The sequence below is a fragment of the Chroicocephalus ridibundus genome, chromosome 3 (assembly GCF_963924245.1).
Source record: "Chroicocephalus ridibundus chromosome 3, bChrRid1.1, whole genome shotgun sequence".
Classification (NCBI taxonomy): domain Eukaryota; kingdom Metazoa; phylum Chordata; class Aves; order Charadriiformes; family Laridae; genus Chroicocephalus; species Chroicocephalus ridibundus.
Genome location: NC_086286.1, coordinates 77,531,438 through 77,554,689, shown reverse-complemented (window position 1 = coordinate 77,554,689; position 23,252 = coordinate 77,531,438). Strand labels below are relative to the sequence as shown.

The 23,252-nt window shown below is 43.3% G+C and overlaps 1 protein-coding gene across 3 annotated transcripts in view; it reads right to left on the bottom strand.

The window, feature by feature from the left end:
* FYN (FYN proto-oncogene, Src family tyrosine kinase) overlaps positions 1–22,986 on the bottom strand; it is a 148,537-nt gene extending 125,551 nt beyond the window's left edge. For all 3 annotated transcript variants that reach the window (XM_063329766.1, XM_063329765.1, XM_063329767.1), the window contains exon 1: positions 22,590–22,986. The gene's annotated coding sequence lies outside the window, so the exon portion shown is untranslated. The remainder of the gene's footprint in view (positions 1–22,589) is intronic.
* Between the last annotated feature and the right edge of the window lie 266 nt (positions 22,987–23,252).

The window sequence follows — 23,252 nt, the reverse complement described above, 5'->3', positions numbered from 1 at the left end:
ACAGAACATTGGTATCGTAGGCCAGTGGATTGGTGGGGGAGAAGGCAAGGAGAAGCATACACAGATAAATTGAAATCCCTTTTTTTAATCCTTCTGATCCTTAAAAGTGTTCAGAAAACTACAGATGTGGCATTTCCTTTTTGTAGGCTTCAGTGAAGTTTTGCAAGCGAGATTTTCATTGTACTGAGACACAACAAGATTGAGGTCTGGGCTTCATTGTGCTCCCCGGGTAGAATGAAAGAGGGTCTTAAAACAACGGATGGCAGATGACAGAAAGTTTCTGTTACTAAAGCAGCAAAACCCTCAATACCATGGGCATCTATCATCTTTTCACAGTATTTTTTTGTCAGGGATGCTTTGGTCACACAATAGTACAATATGTACTACTGTAATCTTGCTTAAAAGCATCTTTTATGGATTCTAACGCAAGTGGACTAGAGATATATTTCATACATTTTTTTATTGAATAATTTTGCCTTCACATGCTGTTTTAACAGATGAGTGCCTCCAAAATGAATCACAAAATGAGAACATCTCCACAAACACACACTACTGTAGTGAACCAGCACAAAACCAGCACACTGACAGTCTTAAATAAAAACAAACAAAAAGACAGAATAAGACCAAAGGACCGTACGGTCCATTTGGGAAATTCTTCCTGCAGCTGGAGTGAGAACAGTTCCATGCAGCGCTAACCATCTGCACAAGCCAGAGGCAGAATTTTTTTCCCCCCTCTCTCCAGACAGAAACAGAGAGGGAGGTAGAAGAGGAAATGGCAGACGGCAGATAATCTCTATTTTACACCGACAGACAAAATGACAATGGAAAAGACCACCGTCCTCTGGAGACTGCAGGAAACCAGTCACAGGATGTGCCCCTTCCAATTCAGTAAGTTAAGTGTATGCTCTGTCCACTTGTGTCCTGAAATACAAATGGATTTTTCTTAAAGTTACAACCACAAGCAACAACACATTTTGCAGACCCTCTTACTATTTGTACGTTAAAGAATATGAATACATTCTTAAATAAATATACATATATTTAAGTCTAGAAGCAATGATACAAAACCGATTTGATATACATACAGCACTTATCACCTGCTTTACTTTGTTCCACTAAGCCCAAAGAAGAAAACCTCTCACAGACACATCTGATCTGTTTTTTTTTCTGTTTAAAGAAGCAAAAACAAAATTGCAAATCCAAGTTCCATCAAAAGGCTTTCATGTAACCTTTTCTCAGAGCACAGTATAAATGTTTACCAACTTCTCTCAAAATGTCATCAACATCGTGTTGGGGACATGCAGTATGGGCACTGAATCAGCTTTTATTAATACAATAATGTTAATGGGCACAGGAAATGGTTGGGGTTTTTTTTCTTTTCTTTAGACTTCTTGAAATGTTTAATCAAGTTTCCAAATACTTCTGACCAAGGGCTTTTTGGGATTTTTTTTTCTATTTTTTATTATAATTCATAAGCAGCTTATACAAGCACACCGAGGTTTACAGGAATCAAATGGTATTTTGTGGCTTTAAAAATATTTTTACTTCAAGTAAAAGTGTATCGCCAAACAAGATCTTCTCTCCCCTAATCTCCTCTAACAATCATCTCCCCTTTCCTTCTAAAAACCAAGTAGTAGTAACAAAAAAAAGGAAGTAATATTTAATAAAATAACTTTTCAGAACTCTTTCCAATAATTTGTCAAGCCCACCATGTTTAATTTAAAAAATTGTTATGGCACTGAGAAACCAAATTTTTCAGAAAACACAAAGAACTTAAGTTTTCCTTTTTATCCATATTTATAAACTTTTTCTGACTGCTATACTGCCAGCTGTTTTTTATGCCTTATGTGACAGCTGCCTTTATGCCTTATATTTCCTTTCACTCTGTCAGTACAAATGATGAAAAAAAATTCAGTTCTCATTTAACAAAGGCTTCATCTACAACCACCTCATTTAGCAAGTAAAAGTCATATGTAGTTTTTTTCCTTTTGTGCCTTCTGTGCATCTTGTAATCTCGCTTAGCGGCACAAGTGCATTTCATAATGTCCTATCACCCCCATTGCAAGCACTCCAGAGTTTTAGGTATTTCCCTGAAGTCTCCTGCTGAGAGTCAGAAAAGGACAATGATGACTTGATGAGTTTATGCTTTGACATACAGGGGGGCCTTCAAACAGTTTTGAGAAGTGTTTTACCCACTAATTTTTAAACAGAAGATAGCCTAGGTTATAAAGTTAAGAGAAATTAACATTAGAGTATTAACTCTCAGATGAGATGAGGGAAGTGAGATCATAGCACTGGAGCTGTTCACAGAAATGCGTGAAAAGGGGTGGTGATGGTTAATTAAGATTGTGCTGATAAGTGCCAAAAGTCAAGTTTTCAATTTCCCCAACACCTTTCAAGTATAATTAGGTTTAAAATAAAACAGAGTAACAGTGCTGACAGACACAGGGCCGCTTGTTTATGTTCTAACTCTGCTTTGTGTTACCTGTAAAGGACAGTAAGGTTTAATATATATCCATTAAAGAGCTGCTTCACATTCTTTAAACTGAGTTCTTAGGACAGTACAGACCAGACTCCTAAATATCAGTGTATTAAAAAAAAAAAAAGAAAAGAAAAGAAAAGCCACTTTGGTCACCCAAAACCACATGGTATGAGCCAGAGAGTTAGAAAAATAGAAGTTTGAGTTGTAAGATCCTGCAGGGTGGGAGGCTTCCTCGCAGTGTAAAACGCAATGTCTCTAACCCACTTGGGCGCCTCAGAAAGCCGACCTGTGGCTCAGACCTTCCCCTCCCCACCCCCCCAACGCGTGTACAACACCGTCCCACCCGCAGGAACAGAGAGACGAGGAGCCTGTGAACGCCTACAGTCCCAACAGCACCAAATTTCCATTCTGCACTGGGCCTCTCTGGTTTCTCGCTCGCACAAAGGCTGGTTTGTCATCCTCGCCACAAGCGCTGTGTGCAGCAGCGAATTAGCGCGGTTCACATGTGCTGACTTGCAACACCAGTTACCAGCGGGACCTCTCCGGTTATTGAGCGTGCTCCTTCGTACCCGAACAACGTAAAGCTTCGCTACTCGGCTTTTGCTCCCCCTTCTTGTCTCACTGCAGATTCATATTCAAAGATCAGTTAGACGCATTTGCATGACAAAAATGTTAAGGTTAGGAAGTGATGCACACAAACGCTAGACTTTCCAGAGCTGTTACTGGTTGTGCCGCTCGCGCACGACTTGCCCTCCCTTAACCTGCCCCGGACTTCACTGTGATGCAGTTCTTTCTTAATTACATGATCACACTGAAAGTTTTGCATAAGAGCACAGTCTCCTTCAGTGCCTAAAACAGTTGGTGTTTATTCAATGCAGTCATTTAATACTTTTTTTCTTTTTGACTTTCACTGTCATTTCACAGAATACTCTTCCCAGCCTGCTCTGAAAACACAACCAGTTCACTCATGGGTCCCTGCACTGCTCAGCGCCTGAGTTTTTCCTCACAAAGCATGCATTTTTTTTTTACAGCATCCTAAGACACCAGGAATATTATTGGCACTTTATGACAAAGAGAACATAAATTCAAAAGTGTTCTTTATTTAGGTGCCCAGTTTGAGACAACCGAGGCCTGACTATTCAGTACGCTCACAGCAATGAGTCCATTGACTTCCTTTGCAGTTGCACGTACTGGACACTTTTCCAGTCACCCCACAGTCTATTAGCATGACTATGCAGCAAAATAAGTCACTTTTTGTAACGGCGTGTGCTTAAGTAGATTTTCTTTCCCAGATGCCTAGCAGATCCTTGCCTTTTCCTTCCTACAAACTTCCCCACCTCTTTCACATGGCATCTCCCAGCTCCTGTGACAGATGAAGCTGTGATTCAGCAGGAACCAGTCTCTCTTGTTACAGTCTCGGTCTGCTCCCGGGTGCACTGAAAGAAGCAAGGATCTTCTCAGCTGAAAAACCCATGATCGCAACACGCAACTAAAACCCGAACTGTATTGCGCATGCACACTAATGCTGCAAGTACTTATGCATCCTTGACTAAAGAAAAAAAAAATAAATCATGGAAACGTTCTTTGAAATGAGGCTATTTTAAGATTGTTAAAAGCAAACTAACCTTTCCCATCCCCTGAGAAATTTCATCACATGAGCGCCTGTGATTAATCAGCAAGGCTGATGCACAGTCTCTCCTTTTTAAGCTCCGGGAGAAACTGGAAACTTCATGCTGCTTCTATCTCTGTGCTAACCAGAATTGAGGTGGAAGACGGGGGCACACAACACTCCATCTATCAACAGATTTCATGGGTTATTGCTACCAGAAGAACGGAAGAATCCGAGCCCTCAAATCCTCGTTCTATTACCTCCAGATCAGACAAACCAGACTGAAATCTGCGATTTCTTCCTCAACCCGCTTGAAAGTCCTTTCCCTGCCATGACCTACGGAGAGCGGCTAGAGAAATCGGCCAAGTCAATTCAAAAGGGGAGAGAACGGGAAGGAAGTACAAGAGCAGCCTTGAAAGATGGAGGCTTTTACAAAGAGGCAAATTTTGCACAAAGTGACAGTCTATTTTACTATCTTAAGTAACGCAGGCAAGAATAACAGACAGGCTTTCAGGACCTATGCCCTTTCAGTCTTTTGTTTCTCCACGTACACTGAAGATAATAGAGATGCTCTGTATGAATAGTGATGTCAGTTGGATAGTAGAAGATCTCCAACGACTGAAGTGTACAAGAGATGTTGGAGGTGCTCTTTCCTTGAACCTTCTAGGATTGGGTTAGGCTATTAGGGGTCAGTAATGACTACATTCGCCATGCTGTAACTTGTACTGTAGGGCATGAATAATTTAAGATCCCTCCCTGTCCTAAGCTTCTACAATACACAACTTTGTGCCACTCTCCGAAGCTGTTCTCAGAAAAGCAAGATTCACAAAACCTCACCTTGCACCCGCCTGCCCTTATTTCAACACGCCTGTGTGCTTTGTGGTTTAAGACCTAGCCTGAGTCAACGCAGATTTAAATACATACATCGTTGTGGCAGTACTGGATACAGACACTGCAAAAAGCCAAGTGAGATACTTGGTAGAGATTATGGGCAGGCACTCCTCCCACTTAGCACCCATTACTGAACATGTACACGCTCTAACAGCAGCCAGAAAGCTCTGGGCACGTGTTTACAACTGAGCTGGCAATAAAAGACTATTCTTTGCCGTACCAGTACTTAGAAAAAGTAATTTCCCTTATGGAAGTAGTAGGTCATTAGTATAGAAGTATTGGCAATACTTTAGGAATGACACTTCTCCAAACACTTCACTCCTCTTTATGAGGAGTGTAGCAAGTCCCTCTCAAAAAGCAGCAGAGCTATTGCAACTGCAAGCTCCTAACTCTCTGAAGTAGCTGTGAAATGATCTGTTCTGGACACGTATTAGCAGCCCACACAAACATATAACACAGAGAAGATTATAAAAACAAATGACTATGAACAGGATTTTTTCCTTCTAGACGCTTTTGCGTAGCAGTTTAGGTGAAGATGACTGGGAAGAAAAGAAGGGGGTTGTGCTGGGTGTGAGTAGACACAGCTAAACCTTCTGGAGTTTAGGGTGCCCTCATCTCTGTGGTGAGGGTAGGTGTCCACAACGTAAGGAACTGCAGCTCAGTCAGCCTACAGCTGCCAGGATGCCTTTGCACTAAAATGTCAGCCCAGGTAGTCTATTAAGAGCGGTGTGGAGAGAAAGACACCTACATCCCCCTTTACCCTTTTCACCAAGACCAGGGCCACCACTCCAGTTGGAGCAAGCAGCCTGCAATGGGCAGACACATCCCTTCCACTCTCTCATAGGCTCCTGTACTTAAGAAGAGAGTAAAACCAACACAAACCGTGCCTCAGCATAACCATAAAGGTCCAACTCAGAGCTCTGTACAGAAAAGCGCTACTTCATCGCCCCTATGAGGGCAGCAGCCTCTGGCAGAAAGGCGGGCCCCAGACTAGCAACACACTAAGGAAAAGAACCAAAAAAAAGGCACTGTCAAATCTTGACTATATCCATTAGATATAGTAGGTGGATAAATCCCTTTCACTGTATCAGTTTAACAAAAGGAAATATCAAATTCAGCCAAGGCGGCACAATTTGTCCATCCCTTCTTAGTGAGAACTAACACAGGATACTTACCTACAAAACATAAAAGGGGTAAAAGATGGTTAAGCAAAACTGATAAATCATCCAATTTTTAACAGGAGCTCCCACAAACACCAAGTTTCTCACCCAAATAAAATTGCAGCAATAGGTTTCTTCCTCTCCCCTGACTCCTCCTTCCTTCCTGTTCTCTAGAGGATGCATTTATCTTGAAGAAGTCCAGTAAAAGCAGAAAAAGTGCAGAAAAAGTGCAGAAAAGAGTGGCATGTTGACTGGCACCTTTGCTGCTGTTGGAAACGCAGAACAAATATGAAGGGTCGGAGCCTGATACTCTCAGAGGAAAGGGCTGGCACTAGTCAAAACTGCTAGATTAAAATGCAGAGATAGAAACCTCAGCCTAGAAAACAGAATGAAAAGTTTTGTCTGCTCCCCTTTCTTCTCTCTTCAGCCCCAAATTTCTCTTACATCAAGTAGCCCCCATAAATTTTACTGAAATCAGACCGGCAAGACCTTAAAGAGACCAGGCAGACAGTTCCTGGAATGGAGAATGCAAGAGATAAAGTGAAGTTTCACTTTAAAGATGTTAAAAATCCCTACTCCTGGGAAGAAGAGACTGAAAATTTGTTTTACACATTCTGCATATTACCCACGTGAATTTAAATATAGTAAGGCATTATTTCTGGTTACACACAAGTCAACGTTTTTTCCGACAGACTTCAGGAGGAACATTACTCAGATGCAGATGCAGTCAACTCGTGCCACTAAAATGCCGCAACTGGCTGGTAGAGCGAGTCTGGGAGATTGCTGGGTATGCCTAGAAGGCAAATCAGCTATCAGGTTTTAAAATCCTCTATTAAGCATTGCCAGTTCAAGCAGCTTGGGTTACTTTCGCTCTATAAAAGCCTGAAAATAAGTCTACTGACAATGATTTTTCATTTAAAAAATGTATTTGTTTCTTCAGGTATTGAGAGGCTGCAGTTTTGAACTTCTGAGAAATAAGGGTCACTGAATTTAAAAACCAAGTTGTAATCACTGGGGCAACAAAACTTTGTTTCCTATCAATGCTATCAATGTTTCCTATCCTCCTGTTGCCCCTTCCTAGTTGCTTGGATCCTTGTGCCTTCCCTTTCATCTACTGTTTTCTGCCATCTCCCATGTCTCCTGATACCCTAAAGAGATTAGAGAAGAGCTACAGCTAGTCCAGCAAAACATACGTGCTGACTCGGTTTGGCAGCACTCAGTTGTCTGGGATCTGTAGGCACCGAGTTTGACTGTCCCTCCAGGAGGGTTAAAAGCATAGTGTCTCCTCTGCATACCTGCCTCTCCTGAAAAAAACCAGTCATGAAGATCATTCACAGCCGTCTTCAAATTTACTCCGAGAGATCAAAAGGCTCCAAGTTTGAGAGGGACAAGTGAACGAACTGCTTAAGGCTTATGCCTACAGGAAATCCGGAATATAAAAATATCCATGCTTTTAACATTTATTTCTTTACTATATTAAAAAATAAAACCAAACAACAAACCAACACCCCATATCATACTTCTAAATTCTTTTTAAATTTTGTACTATACAGTCAACTGTATTGTGTGATCTCTGACACTACAGCAAGAGGGACAGGACACTGCAGGTAGTTTCAGGAAGCCATAAAAGCAGCACAAATCTTTAAGTAGCCATCATGTAGACCTGAAGAATTTATTCTACTCCATATTATTAGGCTTGGTTTGATAAATACTCCTCCTAAAGAAAGCGAAATTGTACATCAGGAAAAAATGAGATGGTACTAAAAACCTCAAGCAAAGAAACCCAACTCACAGGTGCCAACAAGGAACTTAAAATTAATTTGGGGAATTCTGACAACTCATCATAAATGAGCTCTCATAGGAATACCAAAATTAGGTTAGCAGTTTCTTGTTGAACATCTGGTAGAGAGAAATAACAACAACAATAAAGAAAATACTTAAATAAAAAAAAAATAATCAAGAACTACTGTGAAGAAAGCTTATGCTGTTTTTATAGGACAGCCACTGCTAACTAGTAAAAATCATCATCCAGTTCTCTCTCTTCCCTTGAGTCAAAAGGAGGTCATTTTCCTTCTTAAACGTGTTCTCCCATCCTGCACAAAACCAACCCCAAAAACCCAAAGAACTGTTAAAAGCTAATGGCATGTACTATACCTCTAGTCCAAGCATGTGGCACATACTCAAATTTAAGTGCATCAGCTAAGGCAATTTTCAGATTGAGGTTTAGAGATTGGAGCCCCTCCCTATCCCCTTTTTAAAAAACAAAACAAAACACCACATTGTATCGCTTTTAAATACATTGTATCCCTCGCTTTGCCTCTTTAGCAAATGTGATAATTGGTTTTAAATTGCTAAAAAGTAATTCTTGACAAGATTGACACATGGAAATTCCTACAACAAAGAACCAGAGGGAATAAGGAGACCTTAAAGCAGCAGCGGGTAAGTGATGTGCTTAGGGTCAAAAGACTAAGGAGCCGCTTTTCAAGCCGTAAACCACCGCAAGCTTGTCAGAGAATAAAGTCACAAGTTGATGGAAAAAAAGATCTGACTCACATCTATAACATTAAAGGACCGTTTCTGACATTTTTGGTTCATACACATATTGCACACAGCAGCAGGTGCGCTTGAACAGCCCAAGGTCAGTTATCTTGGAAGGCATCCACATCTTCAGCAGGGTTTGATATTTAGCTGGGGTGGGGGGGGAAGTTGGTGGGCTTGTCTGTTTGGGCAGCACTGCTAATGCTTTAACTATTGTAAAACAGAGGAGAGAAAGTGCTTTTAAATTACTTATTCCTCCTAAACAGCACACTGGGATGGCCTCAAGTGCCTCATACTGAGCAATGCCTCAGCTCTTACCACTCCTTTTATAGATGCTTTTGCTTCTTTAATTTTTTTTTTGCCAAAGAGATTAAAAACTATATACAAAGAAGTCAGTGTATTGCTTGGGAACATCTGCCAACATTAACAGAAGAAAACTGAGAACATTTTTAGGATCAGCCTCTATTACACCCGTCTGTGTACCAGCAATTTCAAAACAGCATATATTAGCCACAAATCAACTCTACCAACTAGTCTTCCAGACAGGGCAACCAAAATACATATATTAAAAATACCTGAGTCACACTGGTGGAACTGATCTCCAACATGATTTGAATATCTTAGATTTAATTAGAAGGTGTTAACAAGCACAAACACATTTGTTCCATAAGAAAAAGACAGCAGAGACAGATCTTCAGCAGCAGCTCCCACCAGCCCAGGCTTGGACCTCAGTGGCCCAATGAACCCATGCAGTAACTCCGGCTCTAAACTCCAGCACCTTATTCCTCTCCTCCAAACCCGCTGCAATATTTAAACATTTGGGGTTGGTAACACTTGCTTCCAGTCCTGCCACCATCCAAATTCTACTCAAATGTGTGGTCAGGGACAGGATGCAGCAGACTGAAGGTGCTGGCATCGTCTGGAGCAGGCATTGATCTGCGCTTGGTGCTGTTGCCTCACCTCCTAGAGCTTCTACCAAAATAATATACTTTACACTTTATTTGGGGAAGGATATCTTTTGTGACTTCTCTAGTTCGCTAACAATAACCTGAGTTATCTTGCATAACTTGTTTAAACAAATATTAAGTATGAGCTGATATACATCCCCCTCATCTTCCCACTGAAACTATTTCACTCAAGCTGCCACCAAACACCAGAAAGCTGGTAAGCTTTTCACATGAATTAAGTCAAAACCAGAACAAAAATTCAAAATGCTTTAAACTCTCGCTGTCTCACCCCCGAGAGCTTATATACAGCACCAAGTGACCCTAGTTTCTGATGAAAATAAAAGCTAATAAATGTGGCTTTTCTGTTCTGGAAGGAGCGTGCGCCCTCCCAGGTTGATCAACCAACCTCACCTGGGTGGCCATTGCAAGACCCACTCTCCAGCACCGCCCATGGTACCTGGGGAAGGTCTGTGTCCCTGAGGGGTCCCGGGGGTGCATTTATTACTATCAACAGGGAAAACTCCACATTTCTCCACATAATACAGGGATTAGTTTAGTAGTAAGCCTCCACTTGGTTATAGCTCTCACACACAGTCCTTCTGCTATGCATCAATGCCCAGGTAGCCTGAATGAGCTGTGGAAACCAAGCTTCATTTCCACACCAGGAGGGGCTTCTTACTCACCTCTGAGCCCCACTCAACTCAACCTATGGAGTTTCACTCCAATTGTACAGAGTGAAAATACACAACTAATTCTCCAGAGCAGGGCAAAAAATAATCCACCTTTTCAGTTTTTAATCACCGTGAATATAAGCAGTTCTGTGGTATTATGATCGGAGCATTGTGAACATCCATTAGCTCAGGGATAAACAGCTCATTTGTGCTGGGAGATGAGAGGATTTGCGGGCAAGAAGAAGAAGGTGAGCAATGGAGGAGACTGAAGTAAGCAAGCATGAAGGCAGGATTGCTGTAAACAGCGTTATGAGGAAAAAAAAACCAGGTGAAAGAGGGACCTCTAAAAGAGCCTCTTCTGGCCACAGGCAGTGCCACAGAGCTAGAACAAATACCCAAAGAAAAAAAAAAAAAAATCACAGGAGGAAAACAGTGGGGGCAACAACCAGAGTAGAAAGGGAGGCTTTGAAGAAGTTCCCTGGTGGGGACAAATACTGAAGAAGAAAAAAAAAAAGCCTGACAGTCTACCTTCCCAATACAAACCTCTCTACCAATGCCTCCTTTTGGGTTTTTAAGGCTTCTTTCTTCTTTGGTTGTACCAAGATACCTGGGAGGTCCTTAAGGCACGTCAACTGCTCAGCCCAGCCACGTCCCTCACCACCAGCCAGCTGAGCAGCAGTCAGGATCTGCTCAACACCCCAGACACTTACCTTGCCACAGAGAGGCAGACAGAATTGTCTTGGGAGACAGAGTTTCCCAAGCTAAATACTAATAGCTCACACATTAAAGCAGGCATACGCATGTAGAAGATTTATGCCTTCAGCTGCTCTCCCACACTGGGGCATGAGGACGTCTGAGCTAGGAGAGGTGAGCCACACGCTCCTCGAAGCAGCAGCAACTGCAGGACAAGTCCCACGTGCACGGGTTTGGTGGTGGCTGTGGGTTTCTCTTGTATTCCAGTTGTTCTGGAGGTTTTTTTCAGGCAAATATTAATTTAAGTACTTAAACCATTAATCATAAAACTTTCATTTTGTATGTGTTTGAAAAAAATATATAAAAAAATATAGTAGGAAGATTAACCTTTAAAAAAGCACAGACTCTAGCTAGTCACGTACTTCAGTCACCTATAATAGTGCAACTCGCAATGACAGAGTCTCAGAAACGTAGCAGAGAAGAAACAACTTGTGGGTATAAAATTTTAAACATGCTTATTGTCCCACAGCTCCCACAAGGCTCATCTGGGTGGTACACCTGTTATTTCAGTCTTCATATCTCCTACCAAACATTCACTTTAAAGTGGGTAGCTTAGCTAATAGCTAAAGTACTGCCAGGAAAACAAACAGAATGCACACAATGCATCTCTTTACATGTGCTGTTTACCATGCATTTTCTTCACTGTATTACCAAAATAATCACTGTGATACAATCTTATTGCTCCAGGTTATATTGCTGTGTGCAGTGTGAAAGTTTGGTGCAAAAATTCACTGCAGGGAAATGGAAACCTTTGCAGTTTTGTGTATGTAAACACTGGTTTGGTCATCTGCTTCATGTAACTGAAGCAAGGGGCCATCTCTGTTCCAGCTTTTGTTGAGGTGACAGAGGAGCCTACAAGTACTCCCCTGCAAGGGGGAGTTTCCACCACTCCAACTTGAGGGAAGCAAAGACAACTGACAGCGGATGAAGATCTGGCATCAAATAAACAATTTAATTAGCCGGCAGGTGGAGGGAAGTAATTATTCCTCTCTCTGCAGCATTTGTGAGACCACATCAGGAGTATTCAGTCTGGTTTTGGGAGTCCTGGGAAAAGAAAGATTGACATACTGGAGTGAGTCCAGTGGATGGCCACCAAGATGCTGCAGCACTTGACATATGAAGGTGAGATCGAGAGAGCTGGGTTTGTTCACTCTACCCTGGGAGATACTCAAAACCTGACTGGATGAGGTCCCAGCTTTGAAGTTTGCCCTGTTCTGTGCAGGGACATAATCTCCAGAGGTCCCTTCAAACCTAGATTCTTCTGTGTTTAAATTTTAAAAGGAAGAAGAGCTCATCTCAGAGAAGTTAGGAGGACTATTAAAAAGTGGTTTAATAGAAGAACTATTGCGGACACCCCTTCTCTGGAAGTGTACAAGACCAGGCTGGATGAGGCTTTGAGCAACCTGGTCTAGTGGGAGGTGTCCCTGCCCATGGCAGGGGGGTTGGAACTGGGTGATCTTTACGGTCCCTTCCAACCCAAACCATTCCATGATTCTATTAAAAAGTACTTTTAGAAGAGAAATCTGTTAGCTCTAGAGAGAGCTCAGTCACAGAAAATAAATTGTTCAATATGATTGGAAGAAGAAAAAGAAAAAAAGCACACCAAACAAAACCCCCAAAATTGTAGGTGATCATTCCTTCAAACAAAACTAAGTCGCCCCCCAGGTTTAAAGCAGGATGTAAAAGCATCCAAAGCTACATGCTTGTCATGATATACACACGTTTAGCAAGTTCCCATACCAACAATCATAAAGTTAATCTACATCATGCGGTTTGACTGACATTTTCAAGATATTTTCTCAGAAATTATACCTCACAGCAGCAACTTATTGTGGGATAAATTCTTATTATTGCAGTTTGGGGTGACTACATTATTGGCAAACACAGATCTTATTTCCTTTGCGGGGTTGTTCATACCTGCATTTTTTTTAAAGATCTGTGATATTTCACTTTTGGAAGAGAGTGTTAACAATGGTCTGTGGCAAAATCCACAGAAATGTATTAACACTTCAAAATTAAATTTGAGACAGTTTACTTTGAAAAGATCTCCCTCATCAGGAAGTATTGTCCCACTCTCATGGTGACATAATTTGAATGGCGATTGCATCCTTCTTTAAAAAAAGATTGAAAATAAATGCTGCATACAATTGTAGCACCATGTCATTTTAAAGCTTGTGGGTAACTGTTATAGATGGAGCTCCTGAGGAACACAATCACTCTTCTTCAGCAGGGCAGATAATGTAAAATAAATAAAAAAAAACAAAAAAAACCAAACAACAAAACCAGAAGATTTCTTTCAAGTTTAGTACCAATTTTTTGAAAAGATAGTTTGAGTTGTCTTTGGTGCTGTAAAAATGAATGTTCGTCTAGTTAATCCACTCTTTCAGGTTATCGCTCTCACGTCTCTTCTTTTTTGTGTCAAAAAGTAAAGTACAGCCTCCACAGCACCACACAGTGCTGCGCAGACACACTCCCAACAACTATGAACACATCACGGTGGTCCTGGAAGCCGTGTAGGCACATCAGCACGATGCTTCTCCTGAGCTGCTGGGGCTACCCTGACTCTCACACACAATGCCTTCTATCCACCTCAGCACAGTGCCATGCAGATGTATCCCAAGTCTGAGGCATGATCTACCCAAGGAAGTAAAACCAAAGCAATGCTTTTTTGACCCACTTGTCCACATTCAGGTCCAGATTATTCTCAGCTCAGTCCTGCTGTCCCAGATTAGCTCTAAAAGGATGACGACTATCTTTTGTGAGACATGAACTTGCATAGCAAATCGTGGAGGAGTTGACCATGAAAGAAAAATTTGGCTGGCTTGTTTAACACCTACAGCTATACAGTCAGCTTCATAAAGCAGAACTAACTCTTTTGCATGGGGAGGAAACAAAAAAAAAAACCCAAACAACATAACCTTACAACAGTTCAAATTAAGCCTTGCTGAAAACGTAGCAAGAGCAGAGCCAAGGTCACCTCACCCTTGAGGAAATCACTGAAACACACTGATGGCAGAGGAAGCCCACAATTTTTTTTTAAAAAGCCTATAAAATAAAGAAGTTTTTTAACCTTTTACAGGACTGGCAGCAAATTGTTCTGAATGTCAAGTCATCAAGTATTGCAAACCAATGCTCTCCCCGTTCTGCCTGCGACGACTGAGGAGGAGGAAGAGGGACACAGTCTTCCCTGTGCACTTTGTCCACAGCCCTATTTTTTCCTTTTTGGCAGCCCCACTTGAACATTAGGACAAGGAGTTCTGCAGTTTTTAAGCATGTTAGTAATGCTGCCCTAAGCAAGAAAGATAGTCAACACTCCTCTCCTACCTTCCCCAATGCACACAAGGAAATTTTTGACCTTCAGATTTAAGAGATGTTCCTTTCACGAGGTCACATCATTTAGTGTCTCTCTTCTCAGCCAAACTTTTGGGCTCATTGCTTTTCCTACAAAAAGGAAACTGTTAGAAAGGTGGTCAAAAGAAATCAAAGCCAACACTATGCATGTATTTTTGAGAGCATACAGCCTATTAGACTGAGAGTTAAATCTGCCTCTTCAGCTTGCCAGCTTCTGTACAATGACCTTATGTGAATTATAGGCCGATGGGCTCACAAAGTTTTTCAAATGTGATTACAGCTAATAAAATGGGTTGCATTAAACATGTTTGGCTCTTTTTTTTTTTTTTTCTTTTAAAGGTGGTTTGCGTCAGTCTTTCTGAATGAAAGAGAGATTAAAAAATAAAATCAAAATCCAGTTGCTATTCCCCTCACGAGTCCAAAGTATGAGGTCTTATGAATATAAGATTGCTGACCATTCAAAGACACCCAGAGAACTTAATATTTGTAACAAATGACCTGCATATTCGGCTAAAGGCTTTAAATGAAAATTATGAATGACATCAGATACTATGCTATTCAAAGGATTAGGCTGAAATAGTTTTCTTCCTTCATGATTAGTGAAACCAGCAAAACACGATCAATGAATTTGGAAATGGGACCTAGAATGTCTTTTACCAAAAATCACCAATTCAAATGCCCCCCAGAGTGACAACAACTAGAAATGCCATTGTCTATTGGTGATTTCATATCCAAATGCCAGAAGGAAGTTTAGGAGTTTTCATTTACTTCCGAGCAAGGCAGGCAGGCAACAGAACTGGCATTTTTGTTCATCTTTAGAGAAAAATCTTACTGGATGTGGGCTCCCCCTCTGAAATCTTATTATTCAGACCTGCCCATTTTCAAATGTTATTAGCATACAGTGACAGCGCGCAAGAGGACCTGTCCACAGAGATGTCTAAAAACATGCAAGAGGTCATTAACCTCACTATAAAAAAAACCCCAACCACCATTAACCTCACCACTAAAAATAAACACTGAGCATTTACATATAGTTTAAGACAAGAAACAGTCTCATTGCCTAGTCAGACAATCGAGGTTTTCATTACAAGTCTGAGAGATGCTTTTTTTTTTTCCTGGAAAAATATATAATTGCTTCCTAATGAGAGGCTGTCCACAAAGAAAAACTCAGTCCCAGGAACAAACAAATATTCTTTCTTTTAACAGTCTGAGAGCTGCTTTCTCTTACACCTGCTCTGTTCTCCCTGGGGTAAAAGCAGCTGGCTGTAGGACGCAACCATCACCGTCTTCCAAACAGGGGTATCAGCTAGTCTTATGCTAAATCCTAAGAAATTACCAGGTCTGGGATTGAGTTGTTTCAGAAGAAGGAAAAGTACTTTTGTGGAGAAGTGATACAAGTCCAGAAGTTACAAAGGAACAGACAAACTTCTGCTGTATTTTTTTTTGACAGATAACACAGCCCCCAGAGTCACAGGATGTTGATTGATACAGAGATAGCTACAGCCCTCATTAACATAGTCGTGAAGTTTGTACAGGCTAAAAACGGAGAGAAAAAAATTCACTAATACTCTTACTATGCGCCTCACTGATGGCCCGGAGCCGACACGAGGTCATTCACCAATGTTGCTGTTAATCTCAGCTCCAGCTAGATGCCCAGCTCTTTCGTCTCCCACCACGATGCTGCGACGCAGCACACCATCACAGCTTCCAGCTTGGAAAACTTCTGAACTAACCAGCAACAAGATTGCCCAATTATTGTGAGCAAGAGCATTAATGTCAACTATAATCCCCAGGGCAATTCTGCAGTTTAAAGGTTAGGCACAAAAGGGAAAAAAACAACATATTTGTAAAAAAAAAAAATAAAAATCAACAGTTATCTGTTCACTGATATCAGGAACTACGTGATATTCCAATGTCATGCCAGGAAAACCTTCAGAGCTGCTTCTTTTGTAACTGGTACAGCTGCAAGTCAAAGATCAACGTTAAGCAAAGTGCTCTTTCACACACAGGTTGTTCTAAAACAAGGGAGGTTGGAAGGTCTTTATTAATACAATAAAAAGCCTTCAAATGAATGTTAAAGTTTATTTGTTTAAAAAAAACCCCACACAAGTAAAATAATAGAAATTGTAAAGAAAAAGCATGCTAGGAACCACCACATATGGTCTTTAGAGAACTCTCATGGAACAGAAAAGTTTTTCTTAAAAAAAAAAAAAAGTTGATGGGTATTTAATATTAATCTTCATTTTCACATCCCATTTAACTTCTCTGTATAGTTTCATATAGCAAACTGAAGTCTGACAAGATAAAAATTATCTGACAATAATATTTTCATCTTGGAGTACAGCAAAAATGCTCGAGAACTATTTTGGTCAAATCTGTTAACATGGTAGAACCGGAGCCAAGAGGAAAAGGACAATTTCAAACAGAGAAGATATTTCATCTAAGTCAAGCCAATCATTTGAGGTTTCCTCCTTCCTCCTCCAAAAATTGCTGAAACAAGAGTCATTTGCAAGTTTAAGTGGTGCCAAACACTTTTTTTCTATTAAAGCAAACGTTCTCACTCACACACACCAGAGCAGCTTCCTCTGCCTGCTTCAGCCAGCTCTTCACTTGGGCTGTTCAATGTACCTCCACCCCAGGTGCTTCTCTGCTTCTTCATATGTTGTGCTGGTGCCATTACTGTCACTTTCAGCTTCAAAACACTTTCCAAATTCATCACTCTTAGTGACATAGCTTCGGTGAATAAAACAACATTTTTAAAGCATTTCTGGAAGCCTGAGTACTGACAGCAGATTTTGCCTGAAATGTAAGGTCTCGATTTCAGGTTAAAATAAATTGTTAAAGCCCTTACACAGCCAAGGCTTTAGATGTTTATCTTTCTTTTAGAGCTCCCAGATCTGTTGCAAGGCAGCATCGAGGATGCAAGGAAGCTCCTCCCCAGGCCACCCCAAGAGCTGTGAAGCAAATTGTGCTATGTGAGGTGGCGCCTTCATTCAGGGTTGGCTGGCGATAGTGCCACCAACCACAGGGCCGTGCGTTTTGGGGACAGCTCAGTAACTGCTCTCACAGCACAGGATCTGATACCGTTAAAAGTATCTCTTTTGAGGAGCTCTGGCTGGGCTGCTTTGTACTTCAAAGCACTAAGCACATCACTCAACAGCCGCTTTTCAACATCCCTCTTTTCTGGTTGTAGCCACAGCGTACCTGAAGCAGGATGGGACGAAGAATTTCCCTAGGCTAGAAAAGGCATCCAGTCATTGCCGCCTCCTAAAAAGGCCACCAAAATAAAATAAAATAAATAAGCGTAGAAGGGTGACCTTCTCTGTTCCCATCAAAACATTCTCACATCGCAGCTGCCTTGTATAGTTCATCACATTAAACCATGTCTCAGCGTAAAGAACATCAACTATCTTGCTCTAAGAATTTAGGTTACTGGCTTAATCAAGTAGGACTTATTACTTACAGATAGTCTAGAAAATTATAGTGTGGAACAAGCAACTTTCAGAGGTGCAAGACTTCCTTGAATCAGAAGAAGCTGAGCTGGAAAGCGTGGGGAAAACTCTCCCCATACCACCTTGTCACAAACAACAACAGTAGATTCACTCAAGCTGGGATGCTTTTAATACAAAAAAGGAGCTGCATTTTGGGAAGGACATCAAGTTTAAAATCCATTTGCTATCCTCTCCCCTGTTGAAAAAATGATTTCACTCAGGCCATCTAATTCTTATCAGTTGATATTGCAAGGCTAGATTTTTGGTCGCTTTTCCAGATGAAAAGTGTTCATTCAAACTCATGGTATACAAGGAGTAGAGCTGGTCAGGAAAAATATGACAGTCATTTTCTGCAGGAAAATTTAGTTCTATCCATATCTAAAACCTCTGTAAAACTGTTGCTGACTTTATACTTCAGTAAAAAGTCAAGATGTCAAAGGTTCTACTTTGTTCCAAACAGGTACCAATATTTTAAGTTGAAATCCTTGCTTTCATAGCAAGTTACCATTCAAAACAGTCAGAAGCAAGATGAGGCGACACGTTTTGATTGACTCGAAGTAATTACATTTTTCACTTCCCCTGGCAAAAGTGCTGATATTGTTCAGTTTTGTTCCCATTCCAAATGAAGGAGAGTTCTGAAAATCCTTTACAAAATGCCATTGTTTTCCTGCGGCCAGTGGTAAGGAGAACAACGGGGCACTTCTCCTTGGTTGCAAATTCCCATAAGGTCAAGCCTGTTTCTAGTTTCAGGGCTCAAGGACACCTCCTGCAGACAGGTCCAACTGGACTACTCAAATTGAGCTTACCTGCCTGAAACCAAACCAGTGCTTGAGCACGTTAAGAAGGGAGACTGCCCTACAGCTCAGTGCTAACGAGGCCCATGTGCTCCTTAAGGAGTGTTGTAGGCTTCTTGGATGTACTGGAAGAACTTAAACCTTTCACCTTTCATCCGGACCTCTCATTTCTCAGTTTAGAAGGAAGTCAGGCACTACGGGCAAAATCTGTGAGAGGATGCAAATGCTAAAAATCCCAACTCTTCTACACCTGCATCTTTGTCACCTATTGAAATGTAAGATATAAGGGGGTTTTTTGTTGTGTTTGTTGTTGTTTTTAAATTATTGCTACCTTATCAAGTGCAGCTTGGGGTTTTTAAACTATAAGAGCAAGCCACTGCGGTGCCGAGTGAGACACCCAGCAAGTAGGCAGACACAGCACTGGAGTTCCACCTCTTTCTGAGGCACTTGGTATTCGGTGGCCCAGGCAGCATTTCCCCCGGCACATCGGCACCTGGGAGTGCAGCTCCAAGGTGCGTAATGTATTCAACACAGCACAGCAAGCAGCTACATCCCCTGCTCAGGGGTGTGAGATCCACAGGGGTCACAACCGCCCTGGTAGTGAGGCCTCAGGATGCCCCACACTGAAGACACTAACCCTTTTGTGGGCTGCCCCCTAAGTAAATCGCTGACTTGCACGATACAGATCTGTAGGCCTTTTGTCACCAAAGGAGTCCTTTATTGCTACTTTTCAATGAGATTGCTCGGGTGAATTAGATTTGTCAGTTCAAGTCCCGTTTTTGGAGTAATGGGTCAAAATCACTTGTGAAGACACTTCTGTGGGAGCTGCAGGGGTGGGAAAGGGACAGGAGTTATTGGTTTTCTCCCTCTTGAGGGAAGGTCACTTTGACAATACACCCTGCCAGCAACAGACCTGCCCATAAAGTAAATTACAAAGCACTGTCCATGACACAAACAAACACCATTATTATACATTCAAAGTAGTGCCCAAATGGAATTAAGCAGAACTTTACAAAACAAGTTTGAATCAAATATTAACGTGCACCCCAGAGTGAAGGAGGAAGGGAAAACACGTCAGTGAAACTCTTTCTCTCCCTGAAGTAAAAGCACTATAATGCAGCACAACAGCAAAGCGAAGATGTTGGTTAAATAAAAGTAATCAGGCATCAGGTGGCCAACAGCTCTCCGCCTTCTTTAACACAACTAAATATATGGTATTGTAGATGTATCATATTACAGTGTTAAATCATCACAAAGGCATTGAACAGTTTTCACTCATCTAGCCACAATTTTATTACACAGTAAACCCAGTGCAGACCATACCATGTCCTGATTAGTATATTTGGTTTAATTCAGCTAAGACATAGGGCCAGTGACCACAGGGGTCCTCTCTGTCAGACTCCACCCATGCATTTCAGATGACACTATTCAGGCATTTCGTATAAAGTTATTGTGAAATCTAGTACAGTACATCATAAATATCTAGTTCCTCAGCAATGCTTACTTACTCAAATGAAATATAAATGTTTCAATGGGCCCCAACTTTTAAAGATACTTAAAATGAAAATGATTAATAAGCAATTTCTCTGTACCACTTTCGTCATGTCTGCCTTACATCAACTGCCATGCCCATATGCCAAAGTTGTTTATCCTTCACTGAAGACACGGATTTATTCAACATCAAAACAATTTCTAGAGAAGCCTGTTCAGGGTTTTACACTTAACTGGTATTTCACACCACTACATCTTCCACCAGCAGGCAACACAGAATTTCTGAAACAACATGCCTGAAGCATAAACCACAAAACACCACAGTCAGTGGCCTACCATTAGACAACCTCATATTGGAAATTCTTATTTTTGCCAAAGATGAGCCATGCAGATGAGGCAGTAATTTGTCAGAGCCGGAGAAGAAGCAGGCTTACAGGCACCCTTTAAGAAGCATCTGAACATTTTAACAAACTAAGAGAAATCTGCAGCCTACTGCCAATGAAATACAAATGTTTAAGGCATTAATTAGGCAATCTTCCATTCTCTTTTTTATCAAAATCACAGCTTTGTGAGGTAAAAAAAAAGGCTCAAAAAGGAACTCATTGTTTTTTCCGAGAGATTCCCTTATCAAAATTGTTCTTAAAAATTGTGAAAAGGCACCCATCTGCTGACATTCACCAAGTGTTACCAGTTTTCTGAGCATATACATCAAGGTGCTAGAAAACTGTATCACTGGGGGAAGGTAATAATCTTTCCTCTGTACTGGTACTAAGCAAATGTTCTGTTGTAAAAATTAACTTTTCTCCCCTCCAGTTTCCCACCAGGTCAAGCAGTGGCTGCAATGGATGTAACTGAGAAGTTGGAGATGTTGCCTTCCCTTCCCACTCTGGTATTTTTCTTGTGGCCTCCTTTGTTCACTTAACGGAACTTTGTTTGAAGTGTGTTTTTACTCCTTCACTGCATGACAAACCCACACAGTCAGAAGACAGGCTTATAAAAAACACAGATCTCCAGCAGGGAGCTCAACGGTGGGTGTAATATTGGACACAGCTCTCCATTCATCATGCACATTCTCTGGATTTCAAGTTGACAGTGTCCCTTTAGCTTACTGTTCCTCCTCATGGGAGATCAGAAGAGTCAACCCTAACGAAAGCACTTCCTCTACCAGCACATAAACAAACAGATCTTCACCTGCAATTGTTCTAAGCTTTGGCCACAGAACGCTAGTTAAAAAGATATCAAGAAAAAAAAAATATTAAAAAAAAGGGTGTGTGGGGAGGAGATACTGGAAAGTGTTACAGCTGCAGGGATGGTGGAAGGAAGGATGTGGGAGTTAAGGAGGTTGTACACAAGGAGGAAAATGACAAACTCAAAGGCGTTCCCAGTCCCGTGCATGCATTTCAAAAGCCCAGTCCATTCCCACTTGTTATTTAGCATTTTAAGAATCAGAGTGTACCAGAATGATTGATGAACAACTGCAGAGGGTTGCTTTCCACTCAGCCTAAACCTTCTCCTCCAGCACCGGCTCAGCCCTGCCCTCCCCGTCACCACTGAGCGGACCAAGATATCATGGTCTTGTTTTCACAAAGTGCCCCCCTTCCCTCCCTGGCCCTGTCCTAGTGCTCACGCACAGGCAAAATCTACACAGAGCAGAAATAAGGGGAGTTCCCGAGGAAGCAGGGACCAAACCGAGCATTATTAAGGAGGTCGGGCGACACGTACACTGTAGCTCTGCAGACGCAGCAAAATGCTGGCACCCATGGTGTGGCGTTTGGTATCTCTCGCTAATCTAAAATGTGGCTGGAAAGGATCTGGCACCAGATCAGCGGCCTCATCTGGGGAGGAACAGAGAGGCTCTAGGGGGAAGACAAGAAACAAGCCTCTTTTCACATCCTACCACCCTTGGGCATTTTGTGCGTCCCTTCTTTCTTCCCTGAAAGAGGCCTTTGTCACAGACGCGCAAATCCTATACCATTTATTTCAGAGGGAGAGAAGGTCTTTTTATTTATACCCCCCCCACTCCTCCCCTCCCCTTTTTCGCAGTTCGGCGGCAACAAACACAGCCCTGTGCTGTGCCCCCTCCCCTCTCCCCGGCCGGCTGCTCCCACGGAGCGGGGGGACGACACGGACACGGGCGACCCCCGGGCACGCCGGGGCGCAGCGCCCGCCCGCCCCGGCCCCGCACAGCCGCTCACCGGCGCCGCAGGCCGCGGCCGGCGGGGAGGGCGGGATGCGTGGGGGACACCCGCAGCGGAGCGGCCGCCTCCCCTCCCCCGCAGCCCCCGCACCTCATCACCGCCCGGGCGCACAAAGGAAACAAACGCGCCGCAGCATCCATCCATTGCCCCCCCCTCCCCGCTCCCCGGCTCCCCCCGGGGCGGCGGCGCGGCGGGTTCCGTCCCCTCCATTACCTGAGGCGGCTCGGCTGGGCTCGGCGCAGCGCGGGGGCCGGGGCGGCGCCGCCGCACTCACATCCTCCTCCTCCTCGCTCTGCTCCTCCGCCGGCTGTCCCCGTCCGCCCGCCCGCCCGCAGCGAGGGGCGCCGCTGCCTCTGCTCTCGGCGGGCAGACGCGCTGCGCCGAGCCCCGGCCGGGCGCGGAGGCGGCGACGGCTTCGTGCGGGGCAGGGATGAGCTCACACGCTCTTTCCGCGCCGCTGCTGCTGCCTCCCTCGCTCCGCTCAGCCCGGGCGAGCGCGGCTCGGGCGCTCCCCTCCCACCGGGGCTCCTGACAGATGGCGCAACCGCAGCGCCGCCGCCGCCCGGCCCCGCTCGCTCGCCCGCCCGCACGGAGCCGGCAAGCCACCTCCCCCCGCCCGCCGCGCCCCACGCGGGGGCGGCCTCAGACTGGCAGCGCCGCCGGCCTATGGTGAGGCGCGGCCGGCGGCCGTCGCCGCTCCGATTGGCCGGCGGGGCGGGAGGCGGGGCGGGCGAGGCGGCCCCCTCAGCGCCCGCTCGCCGCGGCTGCTCTGAGGGCAGTGCTCGGCCGCCGCCCCCGGGTAACGGCAGTCGCCTTCGGGCGGCCCACGGGAGCCCGGCGGGGCTGTGCCGGGGGCGAAGTGGAGGAAGAAGGAGG